At 45.5% G+C, this 19,482-nt stretch overlaps 1 protein-coding gene across 9 annotated transcripts in view; it reads right to left on the bottom strand.

Moving 5' to 3' along the window:
• Positions 1-15,435, bottom strand: part of MBD1 (methyl-CpG binding domain protein 1) — a 105,798-nt gene extending 90,363 nt beyond the window's left edge. For all 9 annotated transcript variants that reach the window (XM_015406236.1, XM_015406237.1, XM_015406238.1 and 6 more), the window contains exon 1: positions 15,298-15,435. The gene's annotated coding sequence lies outside the window, so the exon portion shown is untranslated. The remainder of the gene's footprint in view (positions 1-15,297) is intronic.
• Between the last annotated feature and the right edge of the window lie 4,047 nt (positions 15,436-19,482).

Below are 19,482 nucleotides of genomic sequence, written 5' to 3'. Positions count from 1 at the left end.
TCTGGCTCCGGCCAGGTGGAACACTCTACCAGTTAAGATCAGGGCCCTGCGAGATTCGCTTCAGTTCCGCAGGGCCTGTAAAACAGAGATGGTCCACCAGGCCTTTGGTTGAGGCAATGAGTGTCTTGTTATTCTGGCCTCCCCTGCTCCACCCCCCTGACCTGGTATGTTCAGTCACTCTGGGAGGTGATTTCCCACTGCCCATTCTTCAAATCTGGGCACATTTTATAGACCCATAGGAGCATGGTGCCCTATGTTTGTGGGCCATCTGGATTTGATTATTCATTGTATAATTGTAGAAGCTTTTATCTGTTAATTTATTTGTACTTTTAATCGTTGTGAGCCGCCCTGAGTCCTGCTCGCAGGGAACGGTGGAATAAGAATCCAACTAATAAATAAAACAAATAAAACTGGAGATGTCGGAAATTGAACCTGGAACCTAGTGCGTGCCAAGCAAATGCTCTACTCTACTTCACTCTACCACTGAGCCACAGCCTTCCCTGGCTCACATCACTGGACAGATCAGCCGGCCACAGCCAAAGCCATTGGGTCACAACCTTCCAACCCAAAGGCCAATGAAGTCATCCCCTTATTGCCATGACCTGGAGAGCCCAGGCAAGCCCGATCTCGTCAGATCTCGGAAGCGAAACAGGGCCGACCCTGGCAAGTACTTTGATGGGAGACCTCCAAAGAATACCAGGGCCAAGAGGTAGAGACAAGCTATCAAGCCACTTCTTTGAATGTCCTCTGAGGGATATGATTTTGGTTCTTACCCAGTAAGGAATTCTAGGAGACAGACTCTTTCGATGAAGCAGATTTTATTGGATATACAGCTTGCAAGCAGGGTGCCCAGCTCAGAGAACTGAACACACCGAATTGAGTTAATCAGCAGATATATATACTGTCCCGGCGGGGTGTGGAAAATTAAAACAAAACCCTGTCTTAGCCCCCCATTGGCTGGTGACAAAGACGTACAGACTTCTTATCCCGTTCGCCTAGAGACTTCACATGCCGTTCCGCCTATAACTCTCCCTCTTGAAGGTCTGTTCAGATAGCATATCCTGTAGTCCAAAAGTTACCCCACCCCTACAGTGCTTCTACGTCTCCCTCCAGAGGGTCTGTTGAGATAGCATATCCTGTAGTCCAAAAGTTACCCCACCCCAGCCAGAGGGCCTCCTCTTTCTTCAAGCCAGCTTGCTTAAGCATTTAGGTTCAGATATTATATTTTTATATGTAGCTAAGCACCTCTGGATTTATAAGATTCATGACCAGAAGTCCCTATTCTTAATTTTAGGTTGTTTGTGCAGGCCTACTGTCTGGTTTCATAATAAGCATCAATTGATTTCAAGCAATATTTTTCTACTACAGTTTAAAGCAAGGTATTTAAGATTTACTTGATCAGAAGTCCTTTTATTTCATTTCATACATCCTCTGTGCCCCAGCAGGAGTCGTCAGAGGTCGCCATGACTTCCAGGCATGGGCGCACACACCACACGCACACACAAATTGCAAAAATACCCCCCCAAAAGACATCCCCTTATTCATAAGCACCCAAAAGCAATGAATCTCACTCCAGATTATACACTCTCTCCTCTCAAGGAGGATGTGCAGAACACCAAAGGAACAGCCAAGAAACAGTTGTTGTTTTTTTGAAGCCACAAGCTGAGAATACTCACATGCCATCAACAGTTTTTCACGGGGGTAAAAGCCCCTTACGTATTTTGTTGCTGTATCCGTAGCCCCTAGTCTTCAACGCCACAGAAACCATTAACCCAACATTCCAATCGCACTAGCTTTAAGTGGAATTACATCTGTATACACAGCTCAGTTTAATATTGCTTGATTGGACTGCAGGCTGTTGTCAGAGGAAGTCACTTGGCTCAGTGCCCAGAGAAGGGGGAGGAGGAAGGAAGAGACATGTCCGGGCATACACAGACTTTGGTGTTTTGCTGTTTGTTTGTTTGCCGTCAAGTCATGACCAAGTTATGGCAAGCCCATTGGGTTTTCAAGGCGAGCGACGTTCAGAGGTGGTTTGTCATTGCCTGCCTCCGTGTAGCAACCCTGATACTTCTTGGCCAGGGTCCAGCCTACCTGAGGGACCGCCTTGCCCCACATGTTCCCCCAAGAGCCCTACGGTCGGGGACCCAAAATTTGTTGGTCATCCCGGGTCCCAAGGATGCGAAACTAGCTGTGACCAGGGCCAGGGCTTTTTCGGTGGCGGCTCCTACCTGGTGGAACGAGCTCCCAGGGGAGATCCGGGCCCTGCGGGACCTTGAGCAGTTCCGCAGGGCCTGTAAGATGGAGCTCTTCCGCCAGGCCTTTGAGTAGGAGCCGCTGCCCCATTATACCACCACCGTCAAGGTATCTTAAAGGATGCATCGACGAGGCCCGAAGAAGAACCTGGAAACTTTTGAAGATCTGACAAGCCGTCTCCATTGTACACGTATACTATGGGAGGACCATCGGGAACTGCGGTGTTACCATCTTGGATTTAGGATATTAGTAATGGATTGAGTACTGTGGTTTTAGTGTTGGATGTTTTACTATGTTTTATATGTTTTTACCTATGGCATGGCAAATGACCTTGCCCTTGTTAGCCGCCCTGAGCCCATTGGGGAGGGCGGGATACAAATATGAAAAATAAATAAATAAATATTGGTGGTCTCCCATCCCAATAGTAACCAGGGTTGACTCTGCTTAGCTTCCGAGTTCTGACAAGATACTTCGGTTAGCAGACTAGATTTCCTGGTTATTTTTGTAGTCATGGTTCTCTCAAATTAGTGGTCAAAGTAACAGCTTCTCAGAGGAGAAGATGGGGAGCAGTAATGGGGGGGGGTTGCTATATTTTTCCACACATATATAAATGTAGTCTGGCTTATTCTAAAGCTAGATCCAGTTGGTCAGCCGTGTTGGTCTGAAGCAGTACAGCAAATTTAGAGTCCAATGGCACCTTTAAGACCAACAAAGGTTTATTCAAGGTACGAGCTTTCATGTGCATGCACACTATCAAACACACTTAGAACACTTCAAACTTCCAGCACATTCAGTGGGTGATCCCAAAGTAGCGGTTTTATTACTAAGAGACTTCAGAAACAGAATGGAAAGGGAAATTGCTGAATTACAAGTTATTACAACACTTGGAACAAAAACCTCCCCAGGACTCAACAGAGATATTGGATTTTTATCCCATTACATATGCTAACTCGTTCAGTCCTCACATATCTATTCTCAACAACGACTATAAATCCTCAGTTTTTAAATGTATTTTAGTGTATTTCTTTTTCATAATAGTATATTAGATTACTGAATGTATGCAAGAGATATTAGGATGTCTGCTGACATAGCAGCATTCTTTAGAGGGGGGTGTCGTGCTAAGTGCCCTCCCTGCCTGGCAGGAGAGAATGAAGATTCGCAGTCACTTCCCACAATTAGAAAAGACACCTTTAGACATTTCTCCGCTAGTTTGACATATTTATTGCTTTACAACTGTTGACCTTATAACCTTCACTTGTTATTTAGTGTCACTTTGCATATCTTGATCGTCACCATGTTGCATGTTAATTTGCTGGCTATAAATTTGAACCTTTTTCCCATTCTAAGTGTATTTGATAACGTGTGCAGTGCACAGGAAAGCTCATACCTTGAATAAACCTTCGTTGGTCTTAAAGGTGCCACTGGACTCTAAATTTGTTATTCTACAGCTGTTATCGCTGTTGCGCTGCAAATCAATCACTTTAGATGGGCTAAATGTGGGATAAGAAGCATGGGCAAACCTCAATGCTCGTACATGGCATATTCGTCTTCTTTGGCTGACAATATTTAAAGATTTACATTTGGATCGGAAAATCTTCACTGAGGAATCCAGTATTTGATCGCCGGAGTGATTTTGATGCTTCATGTGCCTGCCTACTCACTAGTATAAGGACATATTTTTTGCGCGAAAAACGCTGATCTCAGGAGCAAAGATAATATCGCCCTGAAAATGCTTCCTGTGTGAAGAGGAAAAACAAACTGGACTAACAGTATTTATAACCGGCAACCTGTTCGCTGCCTTGCATCCAAGGAAAGAAAAAACGGAATGCAAATATTTTAAAATAAATAAATATTAAATAAATATTAGCGGAGATGGGCAATGCTCCCTCTAAGCTGTGGACTCTTGGGAGCAAAAATTCTACTTTGTGAGCTACTGGCATTAAAGTTGTGAGCGAGCAATTTGGCTACTGCATAAATTATTTTGGTTTGGAGCCATCCTTCCTGAGCTAAGGCAAAAATCTGTGAGTTGGGGGCTAAAAAACTGTGAGCTAGCTCACACTAACTCAGCTTAGAGGGAAGACTGGTGCCGGGGGGACTAGGAGAGGTTTGGAGGGAGAAAGCATTACAACCCCCTCTGTGCTAAGTTCTCCTTATTGCAGGCAGAAGAGTAACGTCCCCTGCCTCACCTTCTATGGAGGCCCAGGTCACGGCCATTGCCAGTACAACTTTTTACCATCTTCGGCTGGTCAGGCAACTGGTTCCCTACCTGCATGAAGACATGATGTGCCCCAATTACTGATATTCATTACAGTAGAAATACCCCCCAAAAAAAAAACAACAACCATGCTATTCTAATTCTCCTCTTCACAGCCCAAAAGGATACTAGAACTGTGAACCCCAAGATTTAACAGAGTAAACATCGAAGAAGTTATCCGTTTCTCTCTACTGAGCTTTTTCCCCCTTTTTTGTGGGTGGGAGTTATGTGACAAAGAAAAATCAATGGGGTAGGGCTATAGATCTCTGGTAGAAGAGCATGTGCATTGCATGCAGAAGGTCCTAGGTTCAGTCCCTTGCATCTCCAGTTTAAAAAGAATTGGGTAACCAGTGACATCCCCCTCATGGATCACTGCCTTGACGTGGCAAGGGAGCTTGCGTGGTTTCAAAGAGGCTGTGGGCTATGCCGTGGAAGGCCATGCAGGCCACAGCAGAGAACTCAGACAAAGTGTGATCCACTGGAGAAGAAAATGGCAACCCACTCCAGTACCTTTGCAAAAAAAACACCATGGACAGTAACAAAAGGCTAAAAGACAACGATGCTGGAAGATGAGCTCCTCAGGTTGGAAGGTGTCCAATATGCTACTGGGGAAGAGCAGAGGGCAAGTATAAGTAACCCCAGAAAGAGTGAAGGGACTGGACCAAATCCGAAAGGACGCTCAGCTGTGGATGTGTCTGATGGTGAAAGGAAAGTCCGATGCGGCAAAGAACAATACTGCATAGGAACCGGGAATGTAAGATGTATGAATCAAGGTAAGCTTGACGTGGTTAAAAATGAAACAAATATGAAATTAAGCAAACTCCAGAGCACGATGGAAGACAGAAGGGCCTGGCGTGATGTGGTCCATGGGGTCACGAAGATTCGGACTCAACTGTGCGACTGAACAACAACAAAACAGTGACATAAAAGACCTCTTCCCAAGAGCCTGGAGAGCTGCAGTTCCGTCAGGATATACAAGACTGACCTTGAGAGATCAATGGGCTGACTCAATGTAAGGTAGCTTCATGTGTATGCAGTCGGTTGTCCCTTTTTGTTTTAGCCTGCCCCTCCTCCTCTGCTGTAACTGTCCTGGCTCACTCCAATCTCACACAAGTAAATAATTGCAAACACAAACAAGGACTGGCAGACAACACTAAGTGGTGTTCTGCATGAGTTAGATGTTAAGGGTCCACGTTTTGACTGAAATTTAAAAAATGAAGCCAGTTAAGTTGCGGAGACTGTGCAGTCCCTGGTTCCCAGGATCAAGGCACAAGAATTACTGTCCTGTCTCATGATTGCTGAAATTTTTTTCCATGCGGCTTTCTCTACAAAGAAACCCAGGCTTTCCTAAGTTCAATGTAAAGTAAAGGTAAAGGTTTCCCTTGCTCAAAAGTCAGTCGAATCCGACTCTAGGGGGCGGTGCTCATCTCAATTTCCAAGCCCAAGAGCCAGCGCTGTCTGAAGACTTTTTCTGTGGTCGTGTGGCTGGCATGACTGAACGCCGAGGCGCACGGAACACTGGTACCTTCCCACCAAAGTGGTACCTATTTATCTACTTGCAATTTCTTGCTTTCAAATGGCTAGGTTGGCAAGAGCTGGGGCCAGAGACAGGAGATCACTCCGTCACGCGGCACTCGGGTCTCGAACTGCCGAACTACAGACCTTCTGGTCTGCAGCTCAACGTCTTAGCCTCTGAGCCACCGCGGCCCACCCTAAGTTCAAAAGAGGGTTCAAACTCCAGTTTTATGAGAGTATGCATTCAGATTTCAACTTGAACTAGGCTGTTTTTTTATAAATCGTAGCTAAAACTAGATTTTTTTTTACGTTTTAGAAAAATAAGACTTTTGTTTTTAAAAGAGACTGATAGACAATGTTCCTTCTAAGCTGTGGAGTCTTATAAGCAAAAATTCTACTTTGTGAGCGACTGGCATTAAAGCTGTGAGCGAGCAATTTGACTACTGCATAAATTAAGTTTGCTCTGGAGCCCTCCTTCCTGAGCTGAGACATAAATGTGTGAGCTGGCGGCTAAAAGAACTGTGAGCTAACCCAGCTTAGAGGGAACACTGCTGATAGTTCATCATTTTTTTTGTAATTTAGCCCAAGCAGAAACACTACTTGCAAGCTCCTATCAACACATGAAACTGAGCATGGTAGCTGTAATTCACTCTCACGTGTAACTCAAGATACATGAACATACATGAAGCTGACTTATACTGAATCAGATCCTTGGTCGATCAAGGTCACTATTGTCAATCTCCAGGTTCTCAGTTGGAGGTTCTACATATCACCTTCTCCCCGATCCTTTAAGGGATTGAACTTGCGGCCTTCTCCATACCAGCAGATGCTCTGCTACTGAGCCACAGTCCCCTCCCTAAGACAGGAATAAGCCAAGCTCTGTCATCTGGCCTTACACATGCTATATTTGCTTAAAAGGAAGATCACATTCCCCCCCCTTTTTGGTTTCTTAAGCGAGTATGGGCCATCTTTCACTCAGATATAGAGATCTACAGGGAGGTGCTGTGCAAAGATGGTGGAGGATTTCACTGTGCATGCAGATCGTTTTGGAGGAAGGATGTGTGAATGAATGCCTTCACTAGCAGATACGAGTGCCACTGAAAGCAACCAGCTCTGAGTTTCAAGGGGAGATAGGAGGAGTCAGGTGGACTCGCTGGCTTTGGAAACTGCAGCTCCTTGGCTGGCAAATGATAAGGAGAAGCAGCAATAGGGGGTGTGGATTTGCCAATTTCTGGGCATTTTAGATAGGAAAGGAAAAAGACATCCCTCCTAGATTGGTAATATAATAAAGACACTTGGAAAAGTTTGATTTCTTAGCTTACACATAGCTTTGTGACTTTGGGGGGGGGTGTTTCAGCTTAGTGCCGTGCCAAGAAGTTACACCCTTTTAAACCCACTGATCTCAATAGATTTAGAAAGGCATAATTCAGTTTAGGATTGCACTGCCAATTCGTCAGTAGGGATGGACACAAATTGCATTTCTTTGTTTTGGTTCGTACCGAACCATGAACCTATACGAACCAGGACGTTGGTTTGTGAACCAAAGTGGTTCATGACTCCTGCTTTCTGCTCCCCGCTGCTTTTTGCGGGGAGCAGAATACAGGGGTTTAAATAGCTCTGAGCCATTTAAACCAACCAAGCGAGTGGCGTTCTGTCGCTCAGCTGTTTGGTTTAAATGGCTCAGAATTGAACTTTAAAAAGGCCCTTTAGACAGCTGAACTATGCAGAGCAAACTGCTCCACATGGCTTAGCTGTTTAAAATGGCTTTCTTGAGCAGCGAGCCCCAGGGATTTGCTGCCCAAGAAAGCCCCTTTAAACAGCTGAACTACGGGAGCAGGCTCAGCTCTTTAGAGCACAAAGCGGCTGAGTCGTGGGAGCAGTTTGCTCCCACGGCTTAGCTGATTTGGCGGCTTTCTCAGGGAGAAGCTTTTAGTTCTCCCAAAAAACTGTCTTAAAAGTTCACGGAGGTTCAGGGATGGGCTGCAGTTTGTGAACTTCAGTTTGCAAGCCATAACTGGCCAAAAGTTTTCATGAACAAAGGTTTGTGAGCCGATTCATGCCTATCCCTATTGGTTAGTCACTTTCTCAGGCTTTGCCTAGTAGTTTGGCTCTTGGGGAGGGGGCTAAAAAAGCTAATCACTTGCCTTTTTAAATTTGAAACCGTTTGATCCAATACTACTTCTGAAGTTACAGCACAAAGGTGTAAAAAGTGAGAGTGTGGCAGAATCTGTTACTAGGGGAGCCTAGGCTATTTCTGTAATTGAGCTCATACTGGACTAAGTACCATTTACTTCGTTCATTTTCCCACTAGCCTTTGCTGTCTCAGTACTATATATTTGTTTTACACACACACACACACACACAGGGCTATTTTGGGGCAGGAACGCACAGGAACGGAGTTCTGGCTGGCTCCCGAGTTGGCCACGCCCAGCAGGAACTCATTAGCATAATAGGCCACACCCAACAGCAGAAACTCATTAGGATTGGCTACATTAGGGGTGTGTGGCCTATCATGCAAAGGAGTTCCTGCTACAAAAAAGGCCATGGGTTTTGACAACAAACAAGGTAAACAGCAGAATAACAAGCAAAAGGTGGGTGTGGCTGGATGAACACACTTCTAGGAACATGGGGGTGCGGCCTAATGTGCTAATGAGCTGTGCTGTCAGGAGTGTGGCCCGATACGCTAATGAGTTCCTGCTGTTGGGTGTGGCCAATTATGCTAATGAGTTCCTGCTGGGCTTTTTCTACAAAAAAAAGCCCTCTGTGTGTGTGTGTGTGTGTATCCCCTGCATTAGCCCTTTTACCTTCAAGCATTGCTCACATTTATTTATTTATTTTTATTTATTTATTATCAAATGTATACCCCGCCCTCCCTGCAAGAGATACTGGTGCCAGGCAAAAGCCATGACATATAGATATCGGTGAGGGGCACCCTACTGCTCTAGCCTTGACAAGGAGACAGTACTAACTCTTACCTGACGGATCGTAAACTTATGTCAACATAAGCAGGGCTGGATATTGTCATGTTCGGTACGTTTTTTATTGACACCTCTATTTGTTTCCATTGACTACATGCGGCTTTGAGTTTTACTAGGGGCTGTTTACCAACGCCCCACTTGTGGTTCTGTCCTGGTCTTGGTCCACAGTCAGGAATATTCCTTTTTCTTTCTGAAGTGTACACTATAGCAGGCATTGGGGTTTTCTATATGCTATTGAGTACTGCCTTTGTATGGATTAAAGGTTCTGTAAGAGTTTAGCGACGGCAACTGTTCTCTCTCCCTGCCTCTCTCTTTTGGGAAGTTGGCTTCCCAGGGAGTCTCCATCTATCCAAAGTAAAGAACCCTGGTGGGGTTTGGGGATCTCAGGCAGTGGCCTGGATCTTCAAATTCACCAACAGAAGGCAATTATTTTCTTCTCTAGTCTATATTGCTTATTGCACACTACTTACTAAGCAATAAAAAACCTTTGTTTATACTGCTACCTTTTTTTTTAGGAGTCATCATCGTAAATTCAGGGTCATCGGCTTTTATGTATAACCTCTTTTGTGAAGGGGTGACCCTACATTCAGGCTACTCGTTCAAATAAATACAGTCTTGCAGACACTTTAATTTGATATAAAATGCCACTCTGGAGGTCTGAAAGAGGCCCAGTTTTCCTGACATTATCACTTCGGCCCTGTTCACACGAGGGGTTTGGGGCCGGGAGAGGGACGGATCGGGGCCGCAGCAAACGGGCGCGATCCCACAGCAACATCTGGGAATCGTGCTGCGCCCGTCCCCCACCCATCCCTTCCGCCGAAAAAGCGCACCAAAAAAGAAACACCTAACCGGGTGGTTCAATCGAAAGGGCCGCGGCAAGTGCGGCCGTGGGATCGAGCATGCTCGAGCATGCGCAGTTCGGCAGCCTCCCCCTCCCCGGCATCTGATCGTGCCGGGGAGCAACAGCGCGCGGCTCACGGGATCCATGGGATCCCGCCAGCAGCGTCTCTATTTTGGTGCGGCTCTAATTAGCCGCACTTTCACCTGTGTTTTCCCTGACGTGTGGCAGGGGCCTCTATTTCACTATTGTACACAATTCTGGTTGCCCCTTCAGGCAGCAAGCCAAGAAATTTCCTGTCCCAAGTTTGCAATCATAACTGAAAATGCTAGGCCATAACTGTCACAATCCAGAGATTAAGAAACCCAAACAGGCAAACAGTCAGGTGCGCATCTCCGCACAATGCTAGGCATCTCACTTTTACCAGAAAGCTGTTTTAGGCTGGAGAGATGTCCGCAAGCAAAGAAAGGACTAGGTGAAAGACTGTTTAGCCATTAAAAAGCATGTAGGTACATTTTATCATATGTGGTGGACATGTGAAATTGTAAATAAGTTCTGCGTTATAGTGCATACATTTATACAGACAGTTCTGCAGATTTCAATACCTTTTTGACCTGAGTTGTTTTTACTGAATTGTATGACCACGGAAACGTCTTCGGACAGCACCGGCTCTTCGGCTTGGAAATGGAGATGAGCACCACACCCTAGAGTCGAACTCGGCTGGCTTTGGAGCAAGGGAAACCTTTACCTTAACCTTTATACCAGATTATTTTGACAAAAATCAAAGATACTTTATAATACATGTAGTAACAGCAGCTAGAATCTTATCTGCAACCCTTTGGAAACTTCCAACAATACCTTCGGAACAAGACTTAATAGTGAACATTATGGAAAGTGCGGAGATGGATAAACTGACTTTGATGCTAAGAGGGCAAAATGGAAGAAGATTTCTTCGGACTATGGACTCCTTTTTACGACTGGATAAAAAAAGAAACATAAAGATACGAATATTCTGATAATATGATATGAAGAAGCCTTTATGAACTCTTAAAAATTAACAGTCTATCTTTTGGTAATTTGAAATGATAAGTGGAGAAAATTTGTATGCAGAAGGCTTTCTTTCTTTGTTTCCTTTCTCTTCTCTACCCCTATAGAACCTTAAAAATTTAAGAAAGTGTATTTTTTTAAAAAAAAGACTGTTTAGCCAGGATGGGCTGTAGATCACTGGTGCTGTAAAGGACTGTTCTAAGCTGAGAGCTGTTAAGTGACAACTACTGATGTTCCGTTATCTCTTTCAGGCATATCTTGCAGTAGGCCATTTCTGTGTACCAGCCTACTGGAAACGCTTAACTGCTTGCGCTGAAGTATCCACGCCTTAAACACAGATAATGCCCAAGAAGTCTCAAGTCTCTAATTCTCCGAAGGCTAATCTCATCCAAGCCACATCTTGCTCCCATCTCTTGCGGCACTCCAATACCAACCACAACAAGTCTGTCATTGTGATGTTCATACTGACCCCCCTCTTTGAAATGCTGGGATGCAGATTAGAATCTTTGAAACCTTCACTGTTTTACGAACACGGCCAAAAGCCAGTAAGGATTGTACAACCACACAAGAATGGAAATACAGCAAATGCAGTTATGCAAACAAATAAACAGAATAATCTGTCACGCTGCACAAATTACACAAGAGACTTCCATTTTATACAGTGGGAAGGTAACAGCATTCCGTGTGCCTCGGTGTTTAGTCATGCCGGCCACGTGACCACGGAAATGTCTTCAGACAGCGCTGGCTCTTCGGCTTTGAAACGGAGATGAGCACCGCAACCCGAGAGTCGGATTCGACTGGCTTTCGAGCAACGGAACCTTTACCTTTATTACAACTATAAACAATACACACAACAAATGGTTTTGCCACTGTGCACGAATAACATCTACGCCCATTGAATAGTGACCTAATAGTCCTTGAAAGTATAAGTCTCTCTTTAGAATGATGCAGTCACCAGCTCACGATGCAGAGAGGTGTTTCAAATAGAAAACACAAAACAGACGGCACAGGCTCAGAAATAGCTGCAGCGTGAACTGAAGGAGCGGCGATGGCATGCCCAGGTTGCTTCGCCGTTTCTTAAGGCTTCGTCAGGCCGCCTGCTTTAGTGATGGAGCTGCAAACATTACACTTGCTGTAAATTACATTCCATAGTAATAGAGGAAGCATACTTATGGGACTCCAGAACTTACCCCACCAAGCTCTGGTAAGATTCAAAACAGCACGTAGTCTACAAATATATTCCAAACAAGTATCAGGTTCTGATCACCAGTCCATGTTGGCTAGCTAAAAAACGCCCCAGACTCCCTAATGACAAACAGCTGGAGAGAATCTTAAATGAATACATACAAACAATAAGTATTTACAGGAACACAGACAAATCCATGGACAAGTTCAAACCAGATGGTTGCATGGTTCCAAACTTTAAAATAAAATAGGGATTGTACGGCATAGGACCGGTGACAGACAGAACACAGGAATGTAGCCCAGCAACAATAACAGCAGTGCTCTGAATCAGCCAAAAGGAGCTGTGTACCGGGAAAGGGAGAGGATTTGGTCAAGTTTGGAGTCAGAGACTGGAGATTTGTGAGTGAGAAAGGTCCCCTGCTTCAAGAGTGAGAATTAAAGATCTTCAAAGATATCATCGCTTTGGTGAAGTTTCCTTTTCTGGACAACTGAGGTGTTACAGTATGCCAGCAGGGATTACTGGGTCTAGCAGGTAATTTACAGTGCAATCCTAAAAATATTTTCCTGGGAGTAAGCCCGACTGTACAGACCCAAGTAGGATTCTGAATAGACCGGCTTAGAATTGCTCTCAAACTAAATGAAACTTACTAGCTGTATTGTTAAGTATACTGTTCTGAAACATTTTTAAACCTTAGATCTGTCAGTAATTCTGATGTTTTATTTACTGTGATATTAATATATAGACTATACTGTCTTAGTAATATCTCCCATGTTTCATGCTATATAGATCTTATTATTGCGTTGTCATCACTTTACTTGTTACTTTAATGTTTCACCATTGCTTGTTGACTTTATATTCAATAAAAATTTAAAAAACAAGAATTGCCCTCAAACAGTCTGATCCTAAACAGAGTTACACCCCACACATTGGGGTGTACCCACATTGACGTCAGTGAACATAGGCTTAACCTTGTTTAGGATTCTAGTGTTAGCTGCAGTAGCAGAAGGCTATATGTACTTCTTTAAACTTGTACTGTAGATATTTCAGATACCTCTTTTCATCCCTTGCTGGGGTCAGCAGAGAGGGAATGGCTCTTAGACAATATGAGTGACAGCTAAAAGCAGCCAGTTCAGGCAAAGAATTTTAAACAGAACAGACCTTTAATAATTAAGCATAAATTTCAACATAGACGAAACCCAGACAAATCATCATAACCCAACTAGATATATTGCAGACCACTAGAAAGTCATGAAATCAAGACAAACTCTGGAGAACGGCAGAAGACCTGGCGTGATGTGGTCCATGGGGTCGCGAGGAGTCGAACAACAAAAAAGGAACTCACCAAAACTGAATGACTAGCTAACTTCTATTGACAAAGCAAGACCTCAGCAGTCCATTTCCCATCAGTGGACACAAGTATTGAAAACCCTAACATCCTACAACTCCTAACTGATTGCTAATTGGTTACCTCGCTAGTGTGTTTCTTTCTCAATATTATCCCTCAGTTAGCAATCCAGGCTTCAGTGGCTTTATATGGATTCTATGCCTTTGACCCTTTTTAAACGCCTGCTAGGGAACTTCATGCATTGGAGAAGGTGAGAAGTTGTGTGACAAGGGAGAATCCTGCGAAGTGGTGGTCTCTTGCGACCAACAAAATCTGTCACAGTACCAGGCTTTTGATCCATTTATTTATTTATTTATTTTATCTTTGGATTTATATCCCGCCCTACCCCGAAGGCTCATGAATCCCAATGGTGTGGTTAAGTAGTAGTATAGCTAGAGAGCTTCAGAAACGGAGTATCAAATAGCTACAGCACCATTATCTCCCACAGACAATGAAACAGTCTTATCTGGAAATACCTTAATCAGCGGCACTGAGAATTAAACCCGCTCTATCACCACCACCCAGCATCCGCTGCCAGGATTACAAAGAAGTTTTCTGGTCCTTCTAAGAACCCAGTGTCTAATTCACATGTGAATGTTTATTGCTTGATCACTTTTAACAAAACGCTTTGCATGAGAATGTGGCCATTCACGATACAATACCAGAGGCAGAATTTTCACCTCCCCGAATTCCCACTTGCATAAGACAGCTCTTCTCTATGCTAGATCACAGTTTACTTGATAGTTGCAGCTGAATACGCGACCCAAAAAACCCTACAGAAATGTGTAATTCCTTGGAGGACGTCCGAACTAAAAACATGCAAAACAAAGCTATGCATGTAATGGCAGATCGACACACGCCAAGTGATTATTTGAGACAATACAAAAAACCCACGTGACCAGCCTCAACCGTAAAGCAAGGCACTGATAGCAATACACCCAGGGCGCCCCCAACAGTTACTTCCCCAACTACAGGGCTGCCACCGGCATTACCATTTGTGTTTTGCTCATTTTTAAGCACAGCCTAGACCCTTTTCAATAAACACGACCTGTAAATAAAGGAGAAAGGCTATTTCATCCTGCTGTTAAAAAAAAAAAATGGTAACCCTCCGCTTGAGCAGTGCAAAAGACAACGCCACCAGTGTTCCCTCTAAGCTGAGTTAGTGTGAGCTAGCTCACATTCTTTTTAGCCTCCGGCTCACCCATTTTTGGGTGATGGGATGGACAGAGCAAACTAATTCATGCCATAGCCAAATCCCTCGCTCACCACTCTTAATGCCAGCAGCTCACAAACGAGAATTCTTGCTCACAAGACTCCACAGCTTAGAGGGAGCATTGAACGCCGCCCCCCACCTCCAAAGCCAAAGGCACCCTCCATTCTTGCACACAAACTAAGGAGCCGAACGGGAGCCGCGTTGTCAGGCGACAAAAGCACAGCAGCGAGGGCGGGGCGGGGCTCCTGGGTGGATGAATTGATTTCGCCGCCCGTCCTCCAGCGGGAGTGACAGGACGCTCCAATGACACCCGAAGCAGAGACGTGGCAGCCCGCTGGAAAGAGGCGGGAGGGACGCGACAGGGACTCAGGCAGAGACGCGGCGGGGAGCCTCGCGGGGGGGGGGAGAGGGGGGCGGTTCAGGGACGCAGAACCTACCCCGGTCTCTCTCTCTCACTCACACACAAACACAGACAAGCGCCCATCAGGCTAATTCCTCGCCGCCAGAGGATGCCAGCCACGCCTCCTTCGGCTTCTCCACCCACCGCCCCCGGACCGGAGGAGCGGCGGCCGCTTCCCTCGCCCGCGTCATCCCCCTCCGCGCGCGCACATACCCTCGAGCCGCTTTACCTTCCTCAAGCGGAGCGGAATTCGGAGTAGGACTCCGCGCAAACGCTGACTGCACGGCCGCCGCGTCCCCTTCTCCGCCTCAGAGCCCAGAGAAAGGAGGGGGGGGAACACCCCCAGGACCAGCGACTCTTCCCGCAGGAAACCGGAAGCGGAAATGGCGTCCGGGAGGCGCCCACCTCCCTCGGCGTGTGAGCGGAGATGGGGACGGCGACGGAAGGGGCGGGGCTTGCTGGACGGAGGCGAAGCCGGCGGCGTAGAAAGAGGAGAGATCTCAGAGGGAGGGGCAGAGCGAACTTCCGGCAAGAAGGGGAGGGCGAGGGCACGGTCGTTCCCTGACTTGCCCACTCTATGGTGAAAAGCTGGAAGTGTCTCTCTGGGTAGTAGAACCACGTTGGAGTCCAGTCAGGCCTGTAGGCAGGATTTTTTGTTTTGGGGGCGGCATATTTTCCCCTTGTGTGGCAACAATTATGAGGGAGTGGAGGGCTCCAAGAGCTTACAGAGCTCTTCTTACAGGAGCTACTGTAAGCTCTTGGAGGATTGGCTACATTAGGGGTGTGTCGCTTAATATGCAAATGAGTACCTGCTACAAAAAGAGCCCGTAGATATGTGTACCAGTACCAATGCTGCGTGTGATGAATACATTGGAGGTAGCTAGGTTATGCAAGGCTGCATGTTGACGCAGCATTCATAAGAAATCTAAATTTCTCTCATATCCACCCAGCTCTGCACCCCGTCCCCCTCCCAACCGTTCCCACATAGGGCACAGTTAATTTTGTTCCAAGACACTGAAAGGTTGGACAACACTTTCAATTACCATGTCAGATTATACAGGGAAGCCATTGAAATTCACAAACATAAACATAATTTCAACAGGAAAGAAGAGAGTTTAAAAATAAATAGGACATGGCTTCCTGTCCTGAAAAAGACAAAAGGCTCTACATCAGACAATAGCACTACAGATAAGATTAGAATTTCAACAACCTCCTCAGGAAGCAGGAAACCTCCTCAGGAAACAAAAGAACCTCCTCAGGAAAGCTCCTCCATTAGCATGTCCATCGCCTGGGGAACTCCTACAAGACCTAGCCACCTTCTGGAGTCGATATAAATTTACTGCCTACCATTTTCTTCTCAACTTGACACAGAGAGTATTCCATCTTTCTGTGTTTATACCTCTGAGGATGCCAGTCACAGTTACTGGCAAAATGTCAGGTTCTACAATGCCAAGACCACGGCTACACATCTCGGAAAATCTACAGCAACTAATGAACTCGACAACATATCTCTAAGGTGTCCTCTTCCTTTTTGGATTTCTATAGATATTAGCAACAGAGGCATAACCCCCCTTTTTTCCCTAATGCAGCACTTCCAACTGTGGAAAGAGGGCATTGTGGGTTCTACCCTATGACCCCTCCATTCATGAAGTTTTACAAGGTGACTTTTATTGTTTTGGGTGTTCTAGGGACCCCACATTACTTTGTATTGTTCTCTCAGGCTCCCCAAAGGGCTGTTTAATTTCCTTGTACAACCCATCCATGTGGGTTGGTAGAAGCTATCACATTCTGTCTTGAGTACATGGCTATTCAGTGCCACTTTATGTATTACAAAGGCATTCCACTATGTTTAATATATCTTGACACAGAGAGTATTCCATCTTTCTGAGTATTCCATCTTCCTGAGGATGCCAGTCACAGTTACTGGCGAAACGTCAGGTTCTACAATGCCAAGACCACGGCCACACGTCCTGGAAAATCTACAGCAACTAATGAACTCCAGCCGTGCAAGCCTTCGACAACATATCTTCCAACAGTTGATTCACTATTCTATTGCTCAAGAAATAAAATCCCATGAATCCTCCCTACCTTCCAAGCAACCAAGCCGCCTGCTTCCTTACCCATACCAATCCCCACCCATGCCTCTTGTGGGGTGTGGCTGTAAATTAAGGGGCAGGGCCCCGAGATGCCCCACTGTAGCTACAGGCCCGAGTCCAGTGGCACTGTGAAGATGAACAAGGTTTAATTCTGGGTTGAACTTGAGCCGGCCTTGGCCAGGAGGGGGGGATAAAAATTTAATAAATAAATTTTAAGAAATTGTGTGCAAGCACACTTTTCCAGATGTATATATTTTTTCAGAAGTGTGCATGCACACAGAAGCTTATACATCAAATAAAACTTTGTTGGTCTTAAAGGTACCAATAGACTCCAGCTTGGTTCTGTTGCTTCAGACCAATATGGCTACCCACCCGAATCTCTCTCTATGGGTAATGAATGTGTTGTGTTTTGGGTAGGCAACTGTGGAGGGAAACACATGGCCTGGTGTTGTGTCTGATGGGCTGAAGTGGAATTTGCGAATTGTTTTCATGAGACGTGTAAGCGACTGCTTGGCAAAAACCCACATTTCACCATGTAATCACTAAATGTCATAAGTCCTTTTCTATGATGGGTGTTGTATATGTTTGTGTGTGTGTTTACATATACATACATATATATACACAAACATTGTAGGGTTTTACAATGTCCTCTTTTTAAAGAACGTGACCTTTTTTCTGGGGTCCATCCTCTTTGGGGCTCTTTTTAAAAAACTAATGAAAATGTCCTTTTTTGGGTTCGGAGGTTAGAAATATTCCTAACAAAATTTGAGTCCAGTGGCACCTTAAGAACAACAAACTTACTGAATAAAGCTTTGTTGGTCTTAAAATTTTGTTCTGTTGCCTCAGACCAACACGGCTACCCTACCTGAATCTTGGAATATTCCTAATTAGTAGCAGTTATCACAGCTTAAAGAGTAGGGGTGTTTAAAATATGCCTTATCATAGTGATCACTTGCTTGAAGTACTCAGTCAGGAAATATGTCTTTTTTTGCTTTTAAGAATATGGTAAAAGGTAAAGGTTCCGTTGCTCAAAAGCCAGTCGAATCCGACTCTAGGGTTGCGGTGCTCATCGCCGTTTCAAAGCCGAAGAGCCAGCGCTGTCTGAAGCCAGTTTGGTGTAGTGGTTAAGTGTGCGGACTCTAATCTGGGAGAACCGGGTTTGATTCCCCACTCCTCCACTTGCACCTGCTGATGTGACCTTGGGTCAGTCGCAAGCTCTGGCACAGCTGTCCTTGTAAAAGAGCAGTTTGTGTCAGAGTTCTCTCAGCCCCACCCACCTCACAGGGTGTCTGTTGTGGGGAGGGGAAGGGAAAGGAGTTTGTAAGCCGCTCTGAGACTCCAAGTGAAGGGCGGGGTATAAATCCAATCTCTTCTTCTTCTTTTTCTTCTGAAGACATTTCCATGCAGGAGCTGGAACTAGAGACAGAAGCTCACTCCATCATGCAGCACTCAGGTCTTGAACTGCTGAACTACCGACCTTTTACAGCCTGCAGTTCAGCGTCTTAACCACTTGAGCCACCACAGCTCCTTAAGAATATGGTAACCCCACCCAAATGCTTATGTGCCGAAAAGGCCTCCACCGAAGAATTGACAGCAATATTTCAATCAGTGTGATTGCTCTCGGTCCAGGTGCAGGAGCCCAGCTGCAGGGCAGTAGCTAGCAAGAAGGATGGAGTTGAAGAGGGCCATCAACCCTAGTCTGGGTTGGGAAATACCTGGAGATTTGGGGCACAGCAGGGTTTGGAGAGGGAAGAGACCTCAGTATCTTTAATGCCCTAGAGAGTCCACCCTCCAAAGCAGCCCTTTTCTCCGGGGGACCTGAACTCTCTGATCTGGAGATTAACTGAAATTTTGGGAGATCTCCAGACACTACCCGGAGACTGGCAGCTTTCGTCATGCTCTTGCTTAGGCTAATGAGTCTGGCTGAAGCGGGACAATGGCTTTCCACCTCACTCCCTGCTGCCTGGTGACACCCCGAAGAGGACAGAGACTGCTAAGAGCCAAACGGTTAGAATGTAGACTCTTCCTTTTAGGGCAGGAATGTCCAAATTACCCCCAGGTGGGATGGACTCCACCAGGTAGATTATAAATCCTCAGGACACAAGAAACAATCTCTCTTACAACGGCATCCTGATCTTGGGGGAGTACGAGCCATGAAGGACTAAGCTTTTACCTAGGGGCTCCATCTTGCCAATGCAGCAAGGGACGACAGAGAGAAGTCCTGACCAGGAAACCTAAGGTATGGCTGAACTGCAACTTCCTGTTAAGCTAGCCTGCCCAATATAAATATCATTAGGAGAAGACCAGAGGGTAGGGAA

Source organism: Gekko japonicus, unplaced genomic scaffold (assembly GCF_001447785.1).
Source record: "Gekko japonicus isolate JY-2015 unplaced genomic scaffold, Gekko_japonicus_V1.1 scaffold1346, whole genome shotgun sequence".
Classification (NCBI taxonomy): Eukaryota; Metazoa; Chordata; class Lepidosauria; order Squamata; family Gekkonidae; genus Gekko; species Gekko japonicus.
Note: the sequence above shows the minus strand (reverse complement) of the source record. Positions and strands in the feature narration are given on the sequence as shown.